The sequence below is a fragment of the Macaca nemestrina genome, chromosome 10, assembly GCF_043159975.1.
Source record: "Macaca nemestrina isolate mMacNem1 chromosome 10, mMacNem.hap1, whole genome shotgun sequence".
In the NCBI taxonomy this organism is placed as follows: domain Eukaryota; kingdom Metazoa; phylum Chordata; class Mammalia; order Primates; family Cercopithecidae; genus Macaca; species Macaca nemestrina.
In genome coordinates this window covers 42,256,471-42,278,594 of record NC_092134.1, presented here as the reverse complement: position 1 = coordinate 42,278,594, position 22,124 = coordinate 42,256,471, and the positions used below count along the sequence as shown (strand labels likewise).

At 36.8% G+C, this 22,124-nt stretch overlaps 1 long non-coding RNA gene across 1 annotated transcript in view; it reads right to left on the bottom strand.

The window, feature by feature from the left end:
* Window positions 1–10,545: 10,545 nt before the first annotated feature.
* The window catches only part of LOC105483746 (uncharacterized), a 38,126-nt gene continuing 26,547 nt past the window's right edge, over window positions 10,546–22,124 (bottom strand). Inside the window, exon 3 of the long non-coding RNA XR_011608982.1 lies at window positions 10,546–12,260. This is a non-coding gene — a long non-coding RNA (uncharacterized lncRNA). The remainder of the gene's footprint in view (window positions 12,261–22,124) is intronic.

Here is a 22,124-nt window from a genome sequence, read left to right as displayed (position 1 = left end):
AAACAATAATTTATTCTTTGTAAAATGGAGTTTAATCAAGCTACTATCTCATGTAATTTTCAGTTCTGAAAATTATCTACAATTATAATTCTGTAAAAAGTTTTATTTTAGAATTATAAAAATGTATTACAAGGTAGAATTTAGAGATTATTAGCATAACTTTTTTATATTAAAAAGGGAGGACCAAATGTCATTCTGCCTTCTTCAAGGTCATTCTGATGATGGCAGGTACTTGACTTAAAAACTACCAGAGAAACTCAAGGAAAGTAAAAAGGGAAGCAGAGTCAAGTAAAAAAAGAAATCATTTACTTTTGTAGAATGACAGAGAAAGAGAATATTGAAGGCAGAAGAATAGAAACCCATTTGGGATTGCTCAAACGATCACTGTGAGACTAAGTTTCTAGAAGACAGTGTAAAGATGCTGCCTGTGGGTTTTTTGTATATTGCCTTTATTATATGGAGGTATTTTCCTTTTATGCCTACTTAGTTAAGGGTTTTTTTTTATCATAAAGAGACGCTGGATTTTTATCAAATGTTTTCCTGTATCATTTGAGATGATCATTGCCTTTTGTTCTTCATTCTGTGTATTTGATGAATCACATTTATTGATGTGAATATGTTGAACCATTGTTGCATCCCTAGGATAAATCTTACTTGTGCATGAAGTATTATCTTTTTGATGTGTTGTTGGATTTAGTTTGCTAGTATTTTGTTGAGGATTTTTGTGCTACAGCCAATATACTGAACAGGTAAAGGTGGAAACCATTTCCTCTACTAATTAGAATAAGACAAGGATAACTACATTCACCATTCCTATTGAGCATAATAATAGAAGTCTTAGCCACAGCAATCAACCAAGAAAAAAAATTAAAGACATACAAATTGGAAAATAGGAAGTCCAATTACCTCTTTTTGTTGATTGTATGATCTTATATCTAGAAAACCCTAAAGACTCCACCAAAAAACTCTTAGATTTGATAAATTAATAAATTAAACTTTAAAGAAACAAAATCAATGTATAAAAATCAATATATTGGTGTTCCTAAACACCAATAATGATTAAGCTGAGAACTGAATCAAGAAGGCAATCCCATTTACAACAGCTGTGAAAAAAAAAAAATACCTAGGGATATATCTAAGCAAGAACGGGAAAGACCTCTACAAGGAAAACTAAACACTAATGAAATAATTGTGGATGCCATAAACACTTGAAGAAATATCCCATGCTCATGAATTAGAAGAATTCATGTCAGTAAGTTGGCCGGGCACAATGGATCATTCCTGTAATCCTAGCACTTTGGGAGGCTGAGGTAGGCAGATCACTTGAGATCGGGGTTCGTGACCAGCCTAGTCAACTTGTGAAACCCCGTCTCTACTAAAAGTACAAAACTTAACCAGGCATGGTGGCGCATACGCTTGTAATTCCAGCTACTTGGCAGGCTGAGGCAGGAGAATCACTTGAACCCAGGAGGCGGAGGTTGCAGTGAGCCAAGATTGCACTGCTGCACTCCAGCCTGGATGACGGAGACTCCATCTCAAAAAAAATTAAAAAGAAGAAAAATTATATCTATACACACACACACATATATATATGTGTGTGTGTATATATATATAAATTAAGATGACCATACTGCCCAAAGCAATCTACAAATTCAATACAATCGTTATCAAAATACCAGTTTATCGTGGAACTAGAAAAAGCAATCGTAAAATTAATATGGAACCAAAAAAGAACCCAAATAGCCAAAGCAATTCTTAGCAAAAAGAACAAAGCTGGAGACATCACATTATCTGAATTCATATTGTACCACAAAGTTCTAGTAATCAGAACAACATAGTACTGGTCTAAAAATAGACAAAGATTAATGGAACAGAATAGAGAACCAGAAATAAAACCACGTATGTGCTCACTGATCTTTGATGGAGTTGACAAAAACATGCACTGGAGAATAGACACCCTCTTCAATAAACAGTCTTGGGAAAATTGGATTGACATATGCAGGGGAATAAAATTGGAACTTTCTCTCACACACCATGTACAAAAATTAACCCAAGATGGATTAAAAACTTAAATGTAAGACTAAAACCTGTATAAATATTAGAAGAAACTTTAGTTTCTATGAGACTCTCTTCTGCACATTGGTCTAGGCAAATAATTCACGACTAACACCTCAAAAACACAAGCAACACAAATAGACAAAAGGGGCTTAATTAAACTAAAAAGCTTCTGCACAGCAAACAAAATAACAGAGTGAGCAAACAACCTTCAGAAAGGGAGAAAATATTTGCAAACTATGCATTCAACAGAACACGAATATCCATAATTTATAAAGAAGTCTATTCAACAACAACAAAAAACAACTCCGTTAAAAAGCAGGCAAAGAACATGAGCAGACATTCAAAAGAAAACATACAAAGGTCCAACAAGCATATACAAAAAAATTCTCTACTTTACTAATCATCAGATAAATGCAAATTAAAACCATAAGGAGATATCACATTACAGCAGTCAAAATGAAAAAAAAAAAAATACTGACGAGGATGCAGAGAAAAAGAACATTTACTTACTGTTGGTAAGAATGTAATTAGTACAGCCTTCATGGGAAACAGTATGGAAATTTCACAAAGAACTAAAAATAGAACTATCATTGAATCAAGCAATCTCACACTTGATATCTTCCAAAGGAAAAAAAACAAATCAGCATATGAAAAAGATATGTGTATGTTTATCATTGATTGTGACACTATTCATAATAGCAAAGATATGTAATCAACAAATCTAAATGTCCATCGATGGATTAGATAAAGAAAATGTGGCCTATGTACACAATAGAATACTACTCAGCCACAAGAAAGATTGAAATCATGTCTTCTGAGCAACATGGATGGAACTGGAGGCTATTATCTTAAGTGGAATAACTGATAAACAGATCAACACTGCATGTTGCACATATGGCTGGGAGCTAAATAATGTGTACACCAGACAGAGAGTGGAATAGTAGACATTGGAGACTTGGAAGGGTGTGGGAATGGGAGGGGAGTGGATGATGAGAAATTTCTTAATGGGTACAACCACTGTTCAGTATATCCATGTAACAAAACTGCGTGTGTACCCCTAAAATGTAGATAAATTTTTTAAAAAGTTTAAACACATTTGGTTCACAATCTGGGTGAAATGGCTATCTATATTTTTCTGAATAGAATATTGTGGGTTATACAAATGAAGGTTAGTTATGTACTAGATGTTAAGCCTCAGTTGCTAGAGATGAAACATCACCCTACAATTTTGATCTTATTTTACTATTAATTATTTTCCAAAAAGCCTCTTAATTTCCTAAGTAGTTTTGATATTCTAACCCAAGTGCATGGTGTACAATATTAAAAATCAAAAAAATAAAACATGAGAATTATATAAAATCACAGCAGTTCTCAGGATAAAAGCTATTAATGAATCTAAATTGAGACCATCCTCACTCATCATAAGTCATTAACAATGATGATTTTATGATGGCATGTTCTGTAAAATTGTGGTGGTCTTCTTTGGAATTTGACACTTAAAATACCGTATGTGGATAACTGAGATCATAATGAGTTTGTGCCAGTGTAAGACACAGCTCTTAAGAAGAGAAAATAAAAATACTTTTAAAAAACCTCCATGGATTCTTGAAGATCCAAGTTTGTGCTTGTATATAAAAGATAACATTAAACTGTTATCTCTAGAGAATATGTCTCTTGAGAATCTGAAGAATTTTTGAAGAAGATACAAACATATGTTGGAGTAAAGACATGAGGAAAAGAGGATAAATGAATCCATGCCCAGATGCCATTTGGCTTCATGCTCTTTATTGCTCCACTCTTATCATCTCTCCTACTAGCTCCCATCACAGGATTATTTCTATTCTTATAGTGGATCTAATTCGCCCCCTACCTCCTGGACTGGTTTAGCTCCAAGACTGTGTTCCCAAAAGACTTTATTTGGCATCAAGACTATTCTTGCTTCTGAGCCTTATATTTCTGTTCAGTCTGTGCTTAATAATGCAGTCACTTTCTCTGGATATCAGTAATGAAGCTTCCTTTCCTTGGTCCCCAACCCATGTTGTCAAGTCCCCATGCTATGGCTTGTGAGATTCTCATCAAGTCCCTGAAGGTGGACCTATTTTACCCTCCAAACCCATTTCACTGAACTGATGACCTAGAATACTTTCACACTCTTGGAGCCTGAGCTGAAAGTTCTTAAGGCCTTCATGAACTGCATTGGAGTCATGACCCTTGTTTCCTACACTGTGATCACGAGTTAGAATCTTGTAGTGAGACATGCATTCTAGTCCCACACTACTTTAGTTTTATAAAGTACCATCAAAAGTCTCAGTGTTCACTGCATGTGCCAAATAATCCATCTCTATAAAACAGATCTAAACGTCAACTATAAAGATCCAAGGAGTCAGGAAAAAGAACTTCCGATGGTGCTTTGGAAGACATGGAATGGAATGTATGGAAAATTCACTGGGGAATAAAGAAGACATGAATAAAAGAGAACCAGGCAGTGGCAATGACCAGTTGAAAATAGAAGGCACACATTCTGGTTGTTTAGATCTTCGTTATTTTTTATTTTTACTAAGGATTGGCATGTGGGCTTGCATTGTGGACTGTAAGTTTGTGTCTCTCCAAAATTCATATGTTGAAACCCTGTATTAGTCTATTTTTATACTTCCATAAATAACTGCCTGAGACTGGGTGGTTTATAAAGGAAAGAGGTAATTGATTCACAGTTCAGTGTGGCTTGGGAGGCCTCAGGAAACTTACGATCATGGTGGAAGGTGAAGGGGAAGAAAGGCACTTTTTTCAAAATGTGGCAGGAAGGAGAAGTGCTGAGTGAAGGGAGAAGAGCCCCTTATAAAACCATTAGATCTCATGATAACTCATGCACTATTATGAAAACATCATGGGGTAAACAGCCCCCATGATTCAATTACCTCCAACTGGTCTCTCACTTGATATGTGGAGATTACAGGGGTTACAATTCAAGATGAAATTTAGGTTGGGACACAAAACTTAGCCATATCATTCCACCTCTGACTTCTCCTAAATCTCATGTCCCTTTCACATTTCAAAACTAATCATGATTTCCCAGCAGTTCCTCAAAGTATTAATTCATCCCAGCATTAATCAAAAAGTCCAAATCCATAGTTTCATCTGAAAAACAGGCAAGTTTCTTCTGTCTATGAGCCCATAAAATCAAAAGCAAGTTAGTTACTTCCTAGATACAATGGGGGTATAGGCATTGGGCAAATATACCTGTTCCAAATGGGAGAAATTGGACAAAACAAACGAACTATAGGGCCCATGCAAGTCCAAAATTTTAAAGCTCCCAAATGATCTCCTTGATTCCATGTCTCACATCCAGGACCTGATGCTAGAGAGGGGTTCCCATGGTCTTAGACAGCTCTGCTACTGCGGCTTTGCAGGGTACAGCCCTGCTCCTGGCTTCTTTCATGAGCTGGCATTGAGTTTCTGCAGCTTTTCCAGGTGCATGGTACAAGCTGTCACTAAATCTACCAGTCAGAGGTCTGGAGGAAGGTGGTCTTTTTCTCACTGCTCCACTGGTCCGTGCTCCAGTGGGGACTCTGTGTGGAGGCTCCACTCCAATTGCACATTTCCCTTCCACACTGCCCTAGCAGAAGTTCTCCATGAGGACTCCACCCCTGCAGCAAACTTCTGCCCTAGCAGAAGTTCTCTATGAGGATTCCACCCCTGCAGCAAACTTCTGCCTGACATCAAGGTGTTTCCACACATCTTCTGAAATCTAGGAGGAGTTTCCCAAACTTCAATTCTTGACTTCTGCGTACCCATAGTCCCAACATCATATGGAGGCCACCAAGGGGATTGCATCCTCTGAAACAACATCCTGTGCTGTACCTTGGCCCCTCAGGACCAGAGCTGGAGCAGCTGGGATACACGGCACCAAGTCCTGAGACCACATAAAGCAACAAAGTCCTGGGCCAGGTCCATGAAACAATTTTTTCCTCCTAGGCCTCTGGGCCTGTGATGGGAGGGGCTGCCATGAAAACCTCTGACATGCCCTGAAGACGTTTTCTCCATTTGGCTTGGTGATTAATATTTGACTGCTTTTTACTTATGCAAATTTCTGCAGCTGGCTTGAATTTCTCCTCAGAAAATGGATTTTGTTTTTCTATCACATTGTCAGCCTGCAAATTTTCTAAACTTTTATTCTCAGCTTCATTTTTAAACATGTTTCCATTCCAAACCCTCTCTTTGTGACTGCATAAAGCTGAATGCTTTTAAGAGCACACAAGTCACTTCTTGAATGCTTTGCTGCTTAGAAATTTATTCTGCCAGATACCCTACATCATTTCTCTCAAGTTCAAAGTTCTGCAGATTTCTGAGACAGGAGAAAAATGCCACAAGTCTCTTTGGTAAAGCATAGCAAGAGTCACTTTAATCCAGTTCCCAATGAGTTCCTCAACTCCATCTGAGACCATCTCAGCCTGGACTTCATTGTCCATATCACTATCAGCATTGTGGTCAAACCCATTCAACAAGTCTCTAGGAAGTTCCAAACTTTCCCACATTTTCCTATCTTCTTCTGAGCCCTCCAAACTGTTCCACCTCTGCCTGTTACCCAGTTCCAAAGTTGCTTCCACATTTTTGGGTATCTTTTTAGCAGCACTCCACTCTATGTGGTACCAATTTACTCTATTAGTTCACTTTCATACTGCTATTAAGAACTTCCTGAGACTGGGTAATTTCTAAAGGAAAGAGATGTAATTGACTCACAGTTCAGCGCTGCTGGGGAGGCCTCCGGAAACTTACAATCATGGCAGAAGGTAAAGCAGAAGCAAGGGACCTTCTTTACAAGGCAGCAGGAAGGAGAAGTGCTGAGCAAAGTGGGGAAGAGCCCCTTACAAAACTATCAAATCTCATGAGAACTCACTTGCTATCATGATAACAGCATGGGGGAAACTGTCCCCATGATTCAATTACCTCCAACTCGTCTCTCCTTTGATATGTGGGAATTGTGGGGATTATAATTCAAGATGAGATTTTGGTGGGGGACACAAAGCCTAACAATATCAAACCCTAACTCCAAATGGCATGATATTATCTGGTGGCATCGTTGAGAGGTACTTTGCTTATGGGAGTGGAAACTTCATGATGCAATAAGGGCCCTTATAAGAAGAGACAGGACATAATTTACTTTCTCTCTTGGTTCTCTTTCATGTGAGAATAAAGCAAGAAGACAGCTATCTCCAAACCAGAAAGAGGAACCTCCGCAGACAAAGAATCTTTTGGCACCTTGATCTTGGGCCTCCTGGCCTCCAGAACAGAGTAATAAATGTTTATTGTTTAAGCCACCAAGTCTATGATAATTTGTTATAGCTACCCTGACTAGGATAGCTTGTTAGGAGAGCTGAGGCAGTGGTTAGAAGGAAGGAATTCTGGTTTGAAATTGAAATAGATGGTTTAGAAAGGTTCAGGAAGGTAAGGATATTGACTTTGCAAGTCCTGAAGTAACTGAGTCAAAAGGTAGAAAAGTTAAGGGGTTACTGCTGCAGAGATCTCTAACTGCTTTCTATGATTCAATATGTTTTCATTATATATTTTTTCTTATTTAATTATAAAACAGTTGAATGAGAGTATTAAGTTGAAAGTAATTAAGTTAAAAAAGATGCTGAGCTGGAGATCTCAGAGAAGACAAAACACCTTGATTGGCTACTTCCAACATCATGTGCCATGAGAATGAAGTCCTGCGGGGGTTAAGCAGGCTTATAAAAATTGGAGGCTAGAATATATAAAACTGATGCAATGAACAGGCTGAGGAGAAACATGTGAGGCGGTAGTGCCAATAGTGTTCTAAAAGAATGATCCAAAAGAAAACATAGGCTTTATCACATATAAACATGTATCTATATATGGCCTTTCTAATGTCCAGAAAAACAGTAATAGTAATTGAAGAGAAAGATGAGAATAGATTTGAGAGGTTTTTTTTTTCCAACCTGCTATGAAATAGAGACAGTAGAAATAAGGTGAGGTGAATCATGAATCACTGCAGGTGTTATTTAAGTAGCAAAGTTATAATTGGGTTGCTTATTTTCATAATAGAAACGACAAAAGACTTGAGGTGGACACAAAATGTGAGACAAAAGCAGTAGTTATTTTGGGGATTACTGGAAATGCTTTTATACAGAGCCAAGGGGCGAGGGTGTTTGAATATTGGAAGAACAAAAGGTGGAGTAGATTCTATTAATGTGTGAAGTAGAACTTTTTTCTAATGCAGAACTCATGCTTATAAAAATTTCTTCAGTGTTCACCAATGTTTTAATTAATTGTTTCTGGAAAGTATATTTCCCCAAATCATCAAATCTATTTAATTTTGCCCAGTTCTGTAACAACAACGACAACAATCTACTTCATCTTTTGTTCTTGCCTATCTTGGAAAAATTCCTAGAAAGTGCAACATACAAATTGTCTTCAGTAGTTTAGCTATTTTTATACATTTTTGCGTCATAATCTGTCTATATCATAAAACTATTGCTTTGTAGGAGAGCCTAGAAAGTCATTTTTACTCTGATTAAGATAGTATATGCTTGATCTCATATAAATATTTTAAAAGGACAAAAATTAAATGCAATAGAACAGTTGGTAATTCTAACAATTTTTCTGGCATGTATTGTGTTTTCATTAATACAGAATTCTTTTTGTCAATTTAGATAATTCAATTGGTAGGCAGTTAACCAACTTGCTCAGGGTTCATACCTATTGAGTAATAATAAAAAGTTCAATCCATGAGATTGAAATTGCGTATTAAGTTTTACCACAGAAGAATCAAACAATACTATTATTATTCTAAAAACTAATATTGATATAGTTGTTTCAAATCAGAAATAACTTTATGGACAGTATTCATAATCTGACTGTGTGAGTAAGTAATAAAGAGTCTAATTAAATTACCGTACTTTACAATCTTTTCCATAATAAATTGAGATTAAAGCAGACTTTTGTTTGCAGGAAATTTGTGCTGATGCTAACATTCTTCATGATTTTCTTCATGTCTGAACAGGTTTATGTTGTGCAGAATGCAAAAACAGTGGTTGCATTTTGATATGTTTCATATATAGCAGAGCAAGATTCAATGAAATCCACTCTGATGGTATTAACATAGACATGACTTCAAATTTCAAATATCCTAATGTTACTGGAAAGTGCGGAAATCCTGGGTCCTTTGTCTTTCTTTGGAGAAAGAATTTGGCCAAGAGACAATTTAGCCATAAAAGAGAATTTATTGAAGGAAAATAGAGAGCAGAGTTTATTTAAAGACACAGCACACTTTGAAAGATGAGGCGCAGCTGGTTGCTGAAAGAGAGTGAGCTAGCAACCCTCCGGAGAGTTCTGCATTGGGATTTTTATTATGTCAGAGTCTTTTTTTAAAGTTTCTGCCTCTGTCTGGGCTTCTTTTGTCTAGTTTTTCCTTTTCTACCTTTCTCCACATAGTTCCCATCCCAGGTTTGTGGGACTCTCCCTTACTGTTGGTTAATGAACATGCTTCGGCTTGTGTTGACTACAAATTTTAGGTAATGGTTGCCTTGCTCATTACCGCTACCCAAGGAAGGTTATGTAGCTGATAAATCTATACTTATTGCACATGTGCATTTCTTAGGAAATTCTCCTTTGCCCTTTCTCCTCCGTATCAGTATGTAGCTAGCTATATTTTGACGATTTGACTGCACAGTGAGCGGTTACTGGGCATCTTAACGGATGTTCCTTTTTGCATAGGTATTTTCTCTTTTCCTTGCTTACATTTGACTAATTGCCCACCCACTTCATTATTAGAGATACTATTAACATGTAGATTTTGGGTGGTCCCTGGGCGTGAGTGAGGCTTCCCAGACCTTCTTTAATCAGGGCTTCCTCTCCTGCCCACGTATATCTATCTGCCTACTCTAACACTAATACTTTTGATAAAAACAAAGGGAAACAGTTATCTCATTCCTGTTATGCAATACCCTCCAAAGAATCAGAGTTGATAGGCTCCCATGAACACCAGTATTCAACTATATTATTAATCTAACATCTTCCTGGGCTGGCTACTTGGGCAACACAGGACTGAACATCTACTTAGAGGATGGAGAGAGCAAAGGGTCTCAGGCAGTAGCATTTGATCTGGAAGTTGTAGATTTCAGTAAGATTTTGTTAGGAGTGTTTGGTAAGGTAGGCTCTTGGACAGACACCAGAAGATTTCCACAGGTCTAAACACACTTTGGTAAACCTGGGAAATGCCAAGTGCTCTGAAGTGAGTTTGGAGTCCAAGTTGGTGAGAATGAAATTAGATGAGACTTTAAATATTTTAATAAGAAAGGATGGACCAACAGAGGTGTTTAAACAGAAGGGAAAAAGGTTACATCTAAAGTTATAAAAGATCAGACTGGTCTCTGAATGGAGCATCAGTGAGCTGGAAAACAGGAAAGTCAGTTAGAATCCTATACTACCAATCCAGGTAAAAATTAATAGACAACTGAATTTAGGCAAAAGTCAGGAAAAGATTCTTTTGAATTTAATAACCATTTCCACCACCCTCCAGGTCCATTTTCATCCTTCACATTCGTATTTGTTTAGAGGGAGAGAGTACATACTTCATTATTATTCTTTCCTTTCCAACTTCTAAGAGTTCTTGTCTTCTTTTAAATTCTGTGGCTCCTGACCCACAGTATCACACTGAGAATCCAATGAAAGAGCACATTTGAACATATATACTAACACACATAAACTATTTTACATATGCATATCTACATATATAACATAGTTCAGTTGCTTTCATTTTTTATGATTTAGTATTATTTTTAAGAAGGTGTCTTTAAAATAATCCCATTCCAACCACTCTCATGATACATATTTACCAACTGTCCATTTAAATGTTTTCACTTTAATGTTTTTTAGCCCCTGAAACTTAATTTGTGTAGCATGAAACTCAGTCAGTTGCTTCTGAAGTTCCTATGACCATGAGTGGTGCATCCATTCTTCTAGTAACTCAGACTGGACAGTCTAACTGACTATGTATGCAACCTCTGCAAAGCTTCACACCTGTCCTCTTTTTCATTTTTAAATCCACCACCATTACATAGGCCACAAAATCTCTCTTAGGAACTATATCCAGAACCATTTACTTGTTTGATGGGCTTCCTCCTGCACACTGCCTAATAAGATGAAACTTCCTAAAGTTCTGCTCACAATTAGTCACCTGCTCAAGAACCTCTAATTGCATTTAAAAGTGCAACCTGCTTTTCTAGTCACAATTCTTGCTTCTTGCCTTAGAAAAGTTTATAATAAAGCCAAACTGGATGGCTTCTTCACTGAATTTGATGCCTTGGGTTTTCCTGACTTTGGATATGCTCTTTCTAAGGTTTGGTGGAATATCATCTCCATATGAAGATTTTTTTGTGATATTCTTCTTCCCACTACCAAATAGGGTTTCAGTCACCATTAAAAGTTCATTGTACTTTAATTCATTCTCTTTAAGTTTTCTACCTTAATTTACGTCTTGGTAAGTAATTGTCTTAACATAAAAAATTCACTACATTATAAACTTTTTGTGGGAAGAGACAGTTGTCCATAGTTAATACTAGCACAGAGACATGCATGCAGAAGCAGTTCAAAACACATCATATTTATATTTACTTAATTCTACTGGACATGCCCTCAAAGCACATATTTTCACAGCCTTGCTGCAGCTGCTCTATTTTGGTTGAACATGCAACATTCGCTCATGCACCTTTTTGTCTTTCATTGTCAACATCACCACCATTATGTTCATGATCAACAAAGATTCATTGAATTAATACAAATGCAAGACTTTCCTATTTTAGTAGACTTGTATGTAGTTAGCAGAGATTCAATGCAAATAACAACTTCCACTCCAGAACTTCATTGACTGTGATGGCCAAAGTTAAGCATGGTTTGGCAATATTGACAATGCATTTAAATCATGAAATATCTTCAGGTACCCCTCATATTGATGGAATTTAGAAGTTTAGGCACTGCAATGCTTTTGTTTGGAGATGCAGCTCAGTTCTTGTTAGTGTAGCCTTTGTAATTGTTGTTGGTAATTGTTGTTGTTTTGTTGTTGTTGTTGTTGTTGTTACCAGCTGGTATATTGCACAATATGCAGTTGATTCTCCTTATTCATGGTAGTTATATTCTATCACATTGCTGAAAACACTGAATCAGCAACTGCTGAACTATTGCTCCTAGGGGAAATACAAAATTAGGGGAAATACAAAATTAGGTTTTTGCAAACTCTGGTCACAAGATTTTTGGCAACCGATCAATACATAACTTTGTTTTACATATGTTTCTGTTCAAAGGCAACTAAATTTAATGTATATTGTTGATTTATTAAAATTAAAGTCACACCCAACAGTGTCTTAACTCAGGCCCAATGGAAGCTTGTCTAACATACACATTTTCTCCATAAAGCGCTTTTCTTCTTGTGCTTACGAATGCTAAACAGCACTTCTGCACTATACTTTAGGGCCATTTTAAGCAAATAAATAAATACATAAATAAATAACCAATAAAAAGTACAAAAATGCAAAATGTATGGCACAAAAAAGGCCTTGAAAAGGATACTTGTTTACGGTCTGAGAGCTAGAATAAGAAGATGGAGCATTGCCTCATCTAACGTCTGATGGGAACGTGCAAGTTGGGTAATCAGATTTTTCACCACTATGCACCATGTACACGAATTCCCACAAAAGTGCTGGCAGTATTGATTGGGGAATTACGTATGTAAGTGAACTTACAAATACGGAATTTATGATAATGAGGATTTACTGTACTAAAGACAATTCAACCATGAGACACCAAAGATTACAAATGTTATTAGGTTGGTGCAAAAGTAATTGTAGTCTTTGCTAGTACTGGTTTTTGTTTTCTTTTATTTTGTTTTTATGCGTATCCTCTAAGGCCTCTCTCCTTTGCTTGCATTTATTTATTTAGAGACAGAGTTTCACACTATCACCCAGGCTGGGGTGCAGTGGCGTGATCTCAGTTCACTGAAACCATGCCTCCCAGGTTCAAGCAATTCTCATGCCTCAGCCTCCTGGGAGCTGGGACTACAGTCACGTGCCACCACACTCAACTAATTTTTGTATCTTTTTTTAGTAGAGACGGGTTTTTTCCATGTTGACCAGGATGGTATTGAACTCCTGACCTCAAGTAATCCACGTGCCTCCACCTCCCAAAGTGCTGGGATTACAGGCGTGAGCCACTGTGCCCAGCCCTGCCATTACTTTGAATGGCAAAAATTGCAATTACTTTTGCACCAACCTAATATTCATTCTTTAGTGAGGTTGGAAATAATGTTTTTAACTTTTTCGCCATTTTTCAGCTTGCATTTTACACTAGTGGTAAGAAGCTGTTTACAGTTTCCAGATATATTTATTCTTACAAGCCTCTAAAGTTTTGATTGCGTGGCTCCCTCTGCCTGGAATGTTGTAGTCCTATTTTCTTTCATTATTTAATTTTCATGCAATCTTTAAAGCTCAATTCAGCATAATCTCCTCCAGGAAGCCTACTTCCAAGCTGACCAAGGGAACTCTGAATTTTTGCATTCCTCTATTTTCTCAATTGGAATTTAACAGATATTCTGTCACCTCTGTATTGAGAACTTCTTAATAAGGCCTGTATTTACCATTTTGTAGCCTTAATATCTAGCACAATGCCTGGCTGATAATAGGTGACAAATATTGACTTGAATTGAACTGAGCTGAATGAGGAAAAGCATTGGAAAAAAACTGTTAATGTATAAAAGGATGAGAATTCAACTTAAATATGTAAAAAAACCTAGGACTGAATTAAATAAATTTAAATAAAATATTACAGTGAGGAACAAAGGACAAATTTGATTGATTTAAGAAAGGAAAGATTTTGTATGCTCAAGTACTGAGAAAAAATGATTTACACTCATCATATAATACAAATCAGATGAGTCAGCTGCATAAAGCAATTTTTTATAAAGGAAACATTATGCTGGAATATATTAATAGCAGTATGACTAGCTTATCATGAGTGAGTAGTAATCTTTCTTCCATATTTGGCAATAATCAAGCCTTTCCTAAAGTATTTATGAAAGTTGTAGAGAAATTGGAGCACATTCAAAGAAGATCAACAAAAATGAAAATAAGACTATTAGAAAAGATGAAAGGGACTCCAGGACTCCAAGCAGGGCAGAGTACAGCAAGAAAGATCATGAATTAAAACTTGTCATCAAGCCCAGCCCAATACTGGGCACAAAACTCAATAAGAAACTTTTTGATTAAGTACTTAAATTGAGGCTCAAAGGGCAAAGATCAGTAGTCCTACCTTAGCATGGTGGCCAAAACCGCATGACATATATTAAAATTCAAGAAATAGATTAAAAGTTATTTGAAGGAGAATCTCCTGATGATACCAAGTAATTAAACACTGGAACAAAAACTTCAGTAGAAATCATGAAATATTTCTGCATCCATATCAATTAGAATCATTTAGGTAATAAACTGCTTTGAATGGCATAAGTTCAGCCTAGAAACAGAGAGCTGGGCTAGTTGCCCTTTTAACAACTCTTTCAGAATGATAATGCTGATTGGTATATCTAAAAATCTCTTACTATAGTTTTATTTAATCAATTTAACCTGTTTGTACCATAACTATTTTCATATTTCTCATTTTCTCTCTGATGTGGTTTGGTTGTGTCCCCACTCAAATGTCATCTTGAATTGTAATTCCCACAATTCCCATGTGTCATGGAAGGAACCTGGTGGAAGGTAATTTAATCATGGGATCAAGTCTTTCCCGTGCTGTTCTCATGATAGTGAATAAGTCTCATGTGATCTGATGGTTTTAAAAACGGGAATTTCCCTGGACAAGCTCTCTTTTTTGTCTGTTGCCATATGAGACGTGCCTTTTATCTTCCACCATGATTGTGAGGTCTCCTCAACCATGTGGAACTGTAAGTTCATTAAACCTCTTTGTTTTGTCAATTGTCCAGTCTCAGATATGTCTTTATCAGCAGCATGAAAATGGACTAATATGCTCTCTGATATAAATTTTCCTAAGCGTGATAGAAAAAAAGTGTCTTCATTTACTTTCTTCTCCTTATTCTCACCTTGTAAAATATTTGAACCAACCTACAGAAAAGAAAGAAATCTTGATTGGGAAAGTAGACTATATCTCTTGTATAAATAGAAAAAATAATTATTTTTATAGTATCTATTAAGAATGTAATTTCCAGGCCCTATGATTCTGGCTTTATATGCTTTATCTCCTTTAATCCTAAAATAATCTGAGAAAGGTACTATTGTAATCTCTTCCGTGGATAATTTTAACTAAATTAGTCTAAATTCAGAGAAAGAGTTTAGACTGCAATATAGATTTTTTTTGACTCCAGAAGAAAACTTCTTAACATTTTCTATTCTAGTCCATTCTTTTTTATTCTATTTTATTCTCTATTCATCCATTTATTCAAAAAGTATTTATTGAAGCATCAACTGCACATCATGGTTTTTACAGGTGCAAGGGTATAGATTGGGTTCCCCAGGAAACAAAGGCTGAGATGGTTTGCCTGCAGGAAGTTTATTGAGGAATTCTCTCAGGAACAACATTTAGAGGGAAGTGAAAGAAGCAGATGTTGGTGGAGGGAGAGCTGAATCACAGCACAGTTGCGAAAAAGACTTCCATCTTTGAACTGAACTCATGAGCTCGAGCTCCATGCACCTTGAAAGGTGTCCTTAAATGTGGCAAGAAGTCTGGGCCTTTGTACTGTCATCAACCAGTCATGGAATGGTGGCTTCTCCCAGGGGGAGCACATATCTTGGTGAGGCATATCCTATTTGGCCAAGGACCTTTACAGGAAAGAGATTCAACTGTGGGCCGACTCCCAAGTGGATACCACAATGCACCGAAACAGAAGAGTACCTACCCTCATGATGCTTATTTACTAGTGGGGAAATTGGAGAAAAGACCAATTAATAAGTGTGTTGTTTTGTATTTTTCCTATGGCAGATGGTGATATGTTGTAAGGAGAAAAAGAAGGGAAGAGGTAGTTCAAAGGGAAAGGGGTGAGTATGATAAAACTTAAGTAAAGCTTCATCGAGAAGGTGACATTTGAGCAGATTTGAAAGAGATGAGGAGGAGATACACTAGTACATATGGGGGAAGATCATTGTTGATGGGGAAAACAGCCCCATGCACACACTCCTAGAGGGAGCGTGCCTAGAATGGTTGAAGCACTGCAAGAAGGTCAGCTGACCAGTGTGGATAACAGCCTGTAAAAACAGAATGCTAAGAGATAAAAGTCGAACAAATAATAAGAGATAGAAGCCTAAATAATGCAGGAACTCTATGACACATTAAGGACTTTGCTGTTTTTTTCTGAATGAAGGAAGTCGTTTGAGAGGTTTGAGAGGGGTTTGAATGATCTGACAAATTTTAGAGGACTCCCTCTTATGTGTTAAGAACAGACTCCAAGGAGACAGCAAAAATAAAGTATGAGTTGAACTATTGGAATAGTTCAGGCAAGAATTGGTGGTAGCTTGTGCCAAAGCGGTAATCGTGAAGGTGGTGAGAAGTAGTTAGATTCTGGATGCATTTAGAAGATGGAATCAACAGAATTTGCTAATCACAGCGCGACAATTTACTGTTTAGCCTTAAGCAAACTAGCTAATTTCTTAGAGCCTTAGAATCCTTTCCTTAAAAATAGGGATAATATGTCCATTCTACAGAGCAGATTGTGAGGCTTAAATGGAAAATATATGTGATGTGCTTGGCATTATGCCTGAAACACAGCAGATGTCCAATAAACACGACTTTCTCTCCTATTTTGTGGCTCCTATATTTTTCACTGTGCTTTTTCTTTCATCATTACATGTGGTCTTAAAAAAAAAATACTCTAAGGTACCAGAGTACCTTAATAATACCTTCAAAAGAAAATACTCTAAGGTACAATATTCTAAAATACCAAATCAACCTTGATTTATAAATAAGGCAATCAATACCATTAATTTAAATGATTTATGTAAAATTGCATCAAAAGATAATGAAAACATCTCTGGACTTAACTCCCCATGCAGTGTACATTCAAGTGTAGAGTGAGATTTCTTACATGTTGATCTTTGAATCCTTTCAGATATCTCAGAAGAAACAAAATTCACCCTGGTGGATTTTAAAAGAGTGCTCTCCAAATTTTAAATTTTAAAGGTTTCTTTTAAAGAAACATATGCTATCCCAGCTGTCTATATCTAATAAAGCAACCACTGACATAAGGGGGAGAAAAATGGAATATAACATTTCAGAGGTTTTTCAGATACACTGGGGACTTTTGAATAATATGAATGCCATTAAATCAAGTTAAAATATAAGTATAGGAATTATGGAAGAGTGAAAGTCTCTACAAGGCATGTAGTATCTAAGACTTTCAAAGGCAATACTATCTACAATGAATACATTATTAATGAACTAGAAATATCACAGATTATTAAAAACAAAATCTCAGTTTTTTCAGCTATTGACACATTTAAAATAATGTGTTTTTAAAAAAGATTCTTATATAAGCTTTTATTATAACAAGATTTATAATTTTGTTCATCTAACTTTTGTTCACTATGTGAATAATTCTGCAGAGTACCAGTGCATGTCTCTGTGTGTTATACTTGCTCCTGGTTAGACCTAGAAGTACTGCAGCATTCTGTTGGTAATATTGCTCACTAAAACAAATTTATTGAAGGTCACAATGGTCAAAATCTGTGGTAGGGCTCCTCACACCAGGCACCAACCGTGGTAGTGATCTTATATAGGCCAAGACTAACCTTTGTCCTACCACAGGTGCTTAACTGCCTCCTGCTGCGGGGTGGGCAGAAGTTTATTACCCACCAATGGTGTTTTCTTTAGGCCTCAGGACCTGGCCTTTCATCTTTACCCTCTAGTGGTGTTTACTCACAATCGTTTAATCTTTACTAAATAAATGTAAGTCTCACTGATTGAGGCCAAGTCACAACTGTTTACAGGACTCTGCTGGAGTCTGTAAGTGGCTCAGACACACTCAGCTGGACTGGCAAAGTGGAATATCTGTGTGCGAGTGTCCTTTAATCATCGGTCACTGGGTCAAGGGTCTGCAAGGGAGAGAACCACCGCAGCTGGTGCGCCCGTGAGAGGAGCGCTACCACAAAAATCAGAAGAAAAAAAAAAGTATTATTAGACTTGCTAATAACTAATGCTATGCTTTCAATTTGAGTCAATAACTTAAATAAAACAATTTTTCATATAATTGATCATGAGAGCTAATATTTTGTGTTATTCGTTGTATGACTTAGTTTTCAAAGTCAACTTAGTTTCAGGCACAAATAATTCTAATCTTAATTTGCTCACAAAAAGGCAAAATTAATGAGCCAGGGCCAAAAAGAAAGAACAAGGACTCCCCAAGCTGTCTACGTCCTCTTGATAGTCTCTCTTCTGCTGGGGAAGTCCAAATAAAGGCCTAATAAAAGGAGAGTTATGAAAGGCCCAAGTGAGCCTCACTATCAGAATCATCTGGAGGTTCATTAAACATACAAATTCCTATACCACAACCACCCCTCCAAAATTAGAATCTTTAGGGCGGAACCTAGAAATCTTAAGATTTTAGATGGTGTTGGTCTACAGAACGCTCCACCCCAAATCAACAGAATATACATTCTTCTCAGAACCACATCGCACTTATTCTAAAATTGACCACGTAATTGGAAGTAAAACGCTCCTCGGCAAATGAAAAAGAACAGAAATCAGAACAATCTCTCAGACCAGAGTGCAATCAAATTAGAACACGGGATTAAGAAACTCACTCAAAGCCGCACAACTACATGGAAACTGAACAACCTGTTCCTGAATGACTACTGGGTAAATAACGAAATTAAGGCAGAAATAAATAAGTTCTTTGATACCACTGAGAACAAAGACACAATGTACTAGAATATCTGGGACACAGATAAAACAGTGTTTAGAGGAAAAATTATAGCACTAAATGTGCACAGGAGAAAGTAGAAAAGCTCTAAAATTGACACCCTAACATCGCAATTAAAGTAACTAGAGAAGCAAGTGAAAACAAATTCAAAAGCTAGCAGAATATAAAAAATAAGATTAGAGCAGAAGTGAAGGAGATAGAGAGACAAAAAAAAAAAAAAAAAAATCAATGAATCCAGGAGTTTTTTTTTTCTGAAAACATTAACAAAATAGATAGACTGCTAGCCAGACTAATAGAAAAGAGAAAAGAATCAAATAGATAAAAAATGATAAAGGGCTTATAACCACTGATTTCCCAGAAATACCAACTACCATCAGATAATACTATAAACACCTCTATGCAAATAAACTAGAAAATCTAGAAGAAATGAATAAATTCCTGGACACACACACCCTCCCAGGACTAAACCAGGAAGAAGTTGAATCCCTGAATAAACCAAAAATAAGTTCTGAAATTGAGGCAGTAATTAGTAGCCTCCCAACCAAATAAAGGCCCAGGACCAGAGGGATTCACAGGTGAATTATACTAGAGTTACAAAGAGGAGCTAATAACATGTCTTCTGTAACTATTCCAAACAATAGAAAAAGAGGGACTCCTCCCTAACTCATTTTATCAGCATCATCCTGATACCAAAACCCAACAGAGACACAAGAACAAAAACTGGAATTTCAGGCCAATATCCCTGATGAACATCGATGCAAAAAATCCTCAATAAATACTGGCAAACTGAATCTAGCAGCGCATCAAAAAACTTATAAACATGATAAATTTGGCTTCATCTCTGGGACGGAAGTCTGATTCAACATATGTAAATCAATAAATGTAATCCATCACATGAACAGAACCAATCACAAAAACCACATGATTATCTCAATGGATGCATAAAAGGCCTTCCAACATCCTTTCGTGCTAAAAACTCTCAATAAACTAGGTATTGATGGAATGTATCTCAAAACAATAAGAGCTATTTAAGACAAACTCATAGCCAATATCATACTGAATGGGCAAAAGCTGGAAGCATTCTGTTTGAAAACTGGCACAAGACAAGGATGTCCTCTCTCACCACTCCTATTCAACATAGTATTGGAAGTTCTGGCCAGGGCAATCAGGCAAGATAAAGAAATAAAAGGTATTCAAATAGGAAGAGAGAAACTCAAATGTTCTCTGTTTGCAGATGACATGATTGTATAATTAGAAAATCCCATCGTCTCAGCCCAAAATCTCCTTAAGCATCTGATAAGCAACTTCAGCAAAGTCTCAACATACAAAATCAATAGGCAAAAATCACAAGCATTCCTATACACCAATAACAGACAAACAGAGAGCCAAATCATGAGTGAACTCCCGTTCACAATTGTTGCAAAGAGAATAAAATACCTAGGAATACAACTTACAAGGCATGTATAGGACCTCTTCAAGGAGAACTGCATATCACTGCTCAAGGAAATAAGAGAGGACACACAAAAATGGACAAACATTCCATGCTCATGGATAGGAAGAATCAATATTGTGAAAATGGGCATACTGCCCAAAGTAATTTATAGATTCAATGCTATCCCCATCAAGCTACCATTGACTTTCTTCACAGAATTAGAAAAAACTACTTTAAATTTCATATGGTACCAAAAAAATCACCTGCATAGCCAAGACAATCCCAAGCAAAAAGAACAAAGCTGGAGGTATCACATTACCTGATTTCAAGCTATACTGCAAGGCTACAGTAACAAAAACAGCATGGTACTGGTACCAAAATCAATATATAGACCAATGGAACAGAACAGAGGCTTCTTCCCTGGGATGCAAGGCTGGTTCAACATATGCAAATTAATAAATGTAATCCATCACATAAACAGAACCAATCACAAAAAACACATGATTATCTCAATAGATACATAAAAAGCCTTCAAACGGGAAGCTTCCAGCTTTTGCCCATTCAGTATGTTATTGGCTGTGAGTTTGTCATAAATAACTCTTATTGTTTTGAGATATGTTCCATCAGTACCTAGCTTATTGAGAGTTTTTGTCACATGAAGGGATGTTGAATTAATGCCACATCTACAACCATCTAATCTTTGACAAAGCTGCCAAAAATAAGGAATGGAGAAAGGATTCCCTATTAAATAAATGGTGCTGGGAAAAATGGGTAGCAATGTGCAGAAAATTGAAACTGGACCCCTTCTTTACACCTTATACAAAAATTAACTCAAGATGGATTAAAGATTTAAATGTAAGACCTAAAACCACAAAAACCCTAAAAGACAACCTAGGCAATAATACCATTCAGGACACAGGCATAGGCAAAGACTTCATGACTAAAACAACAAAAGCAATGGCAACAAAAGCCAAAATTGACGAACGGGATCTAATTAAACTAAACAGCTTTTGCACAGCAAAAGAAACTATCATCAGAGTGGAGAGGCAACTTACAGAATGGGAGAAAATTTTTACAATCTATCCATCTGACAAAGGGCTGATATCCAGAATCTACAAGGAAATTAAACAAAATTACAAGAAAAAACAAATGACCCCATCAAAAAGTGGGTGAAGGATATTATTGGGGGAACCCACCCCCAATATCTCAATGTAGGTTCTTTCTATTTTACATAAGTGTTGGCCAGCTGAGAAATAAAGAGAAAGAGTACAAAGAGAGGAATTTTACAGCTGGGCTGCTGGGGGTGACATCACATATCAGTAGGACCGTGATGCCCACCTGAGTCTCGGACCAGCAAGTTTTTATTAAGGGTTTCAAAAGGGGAGGGAGTGTAAGAACAGAGAGCAGGTACGAAGATCACATGCTTCAACGAGCAAAAAGCAGAACCACTAATAAGGGTCTAACAAAAATCACATGCTTCTGAGGGAATAGGACAAAGGGCAAAGGCAGAACAACTGATAAGGGTCTATGTTCAGTGGTGCACGTATTGTCTTGATAAACATCTTAAACAAGACAAAACAGGGTTCGAGAGCAGAGAAGTGGTCTTGACCACAAATTTACCAGGGCAGGGTTTTTCCCCACCCTGGTAAGCCTGAGGGTTCTGCAGGAGACCAGGGCGTATCTCAGTCCTTATCTCAACTGCAT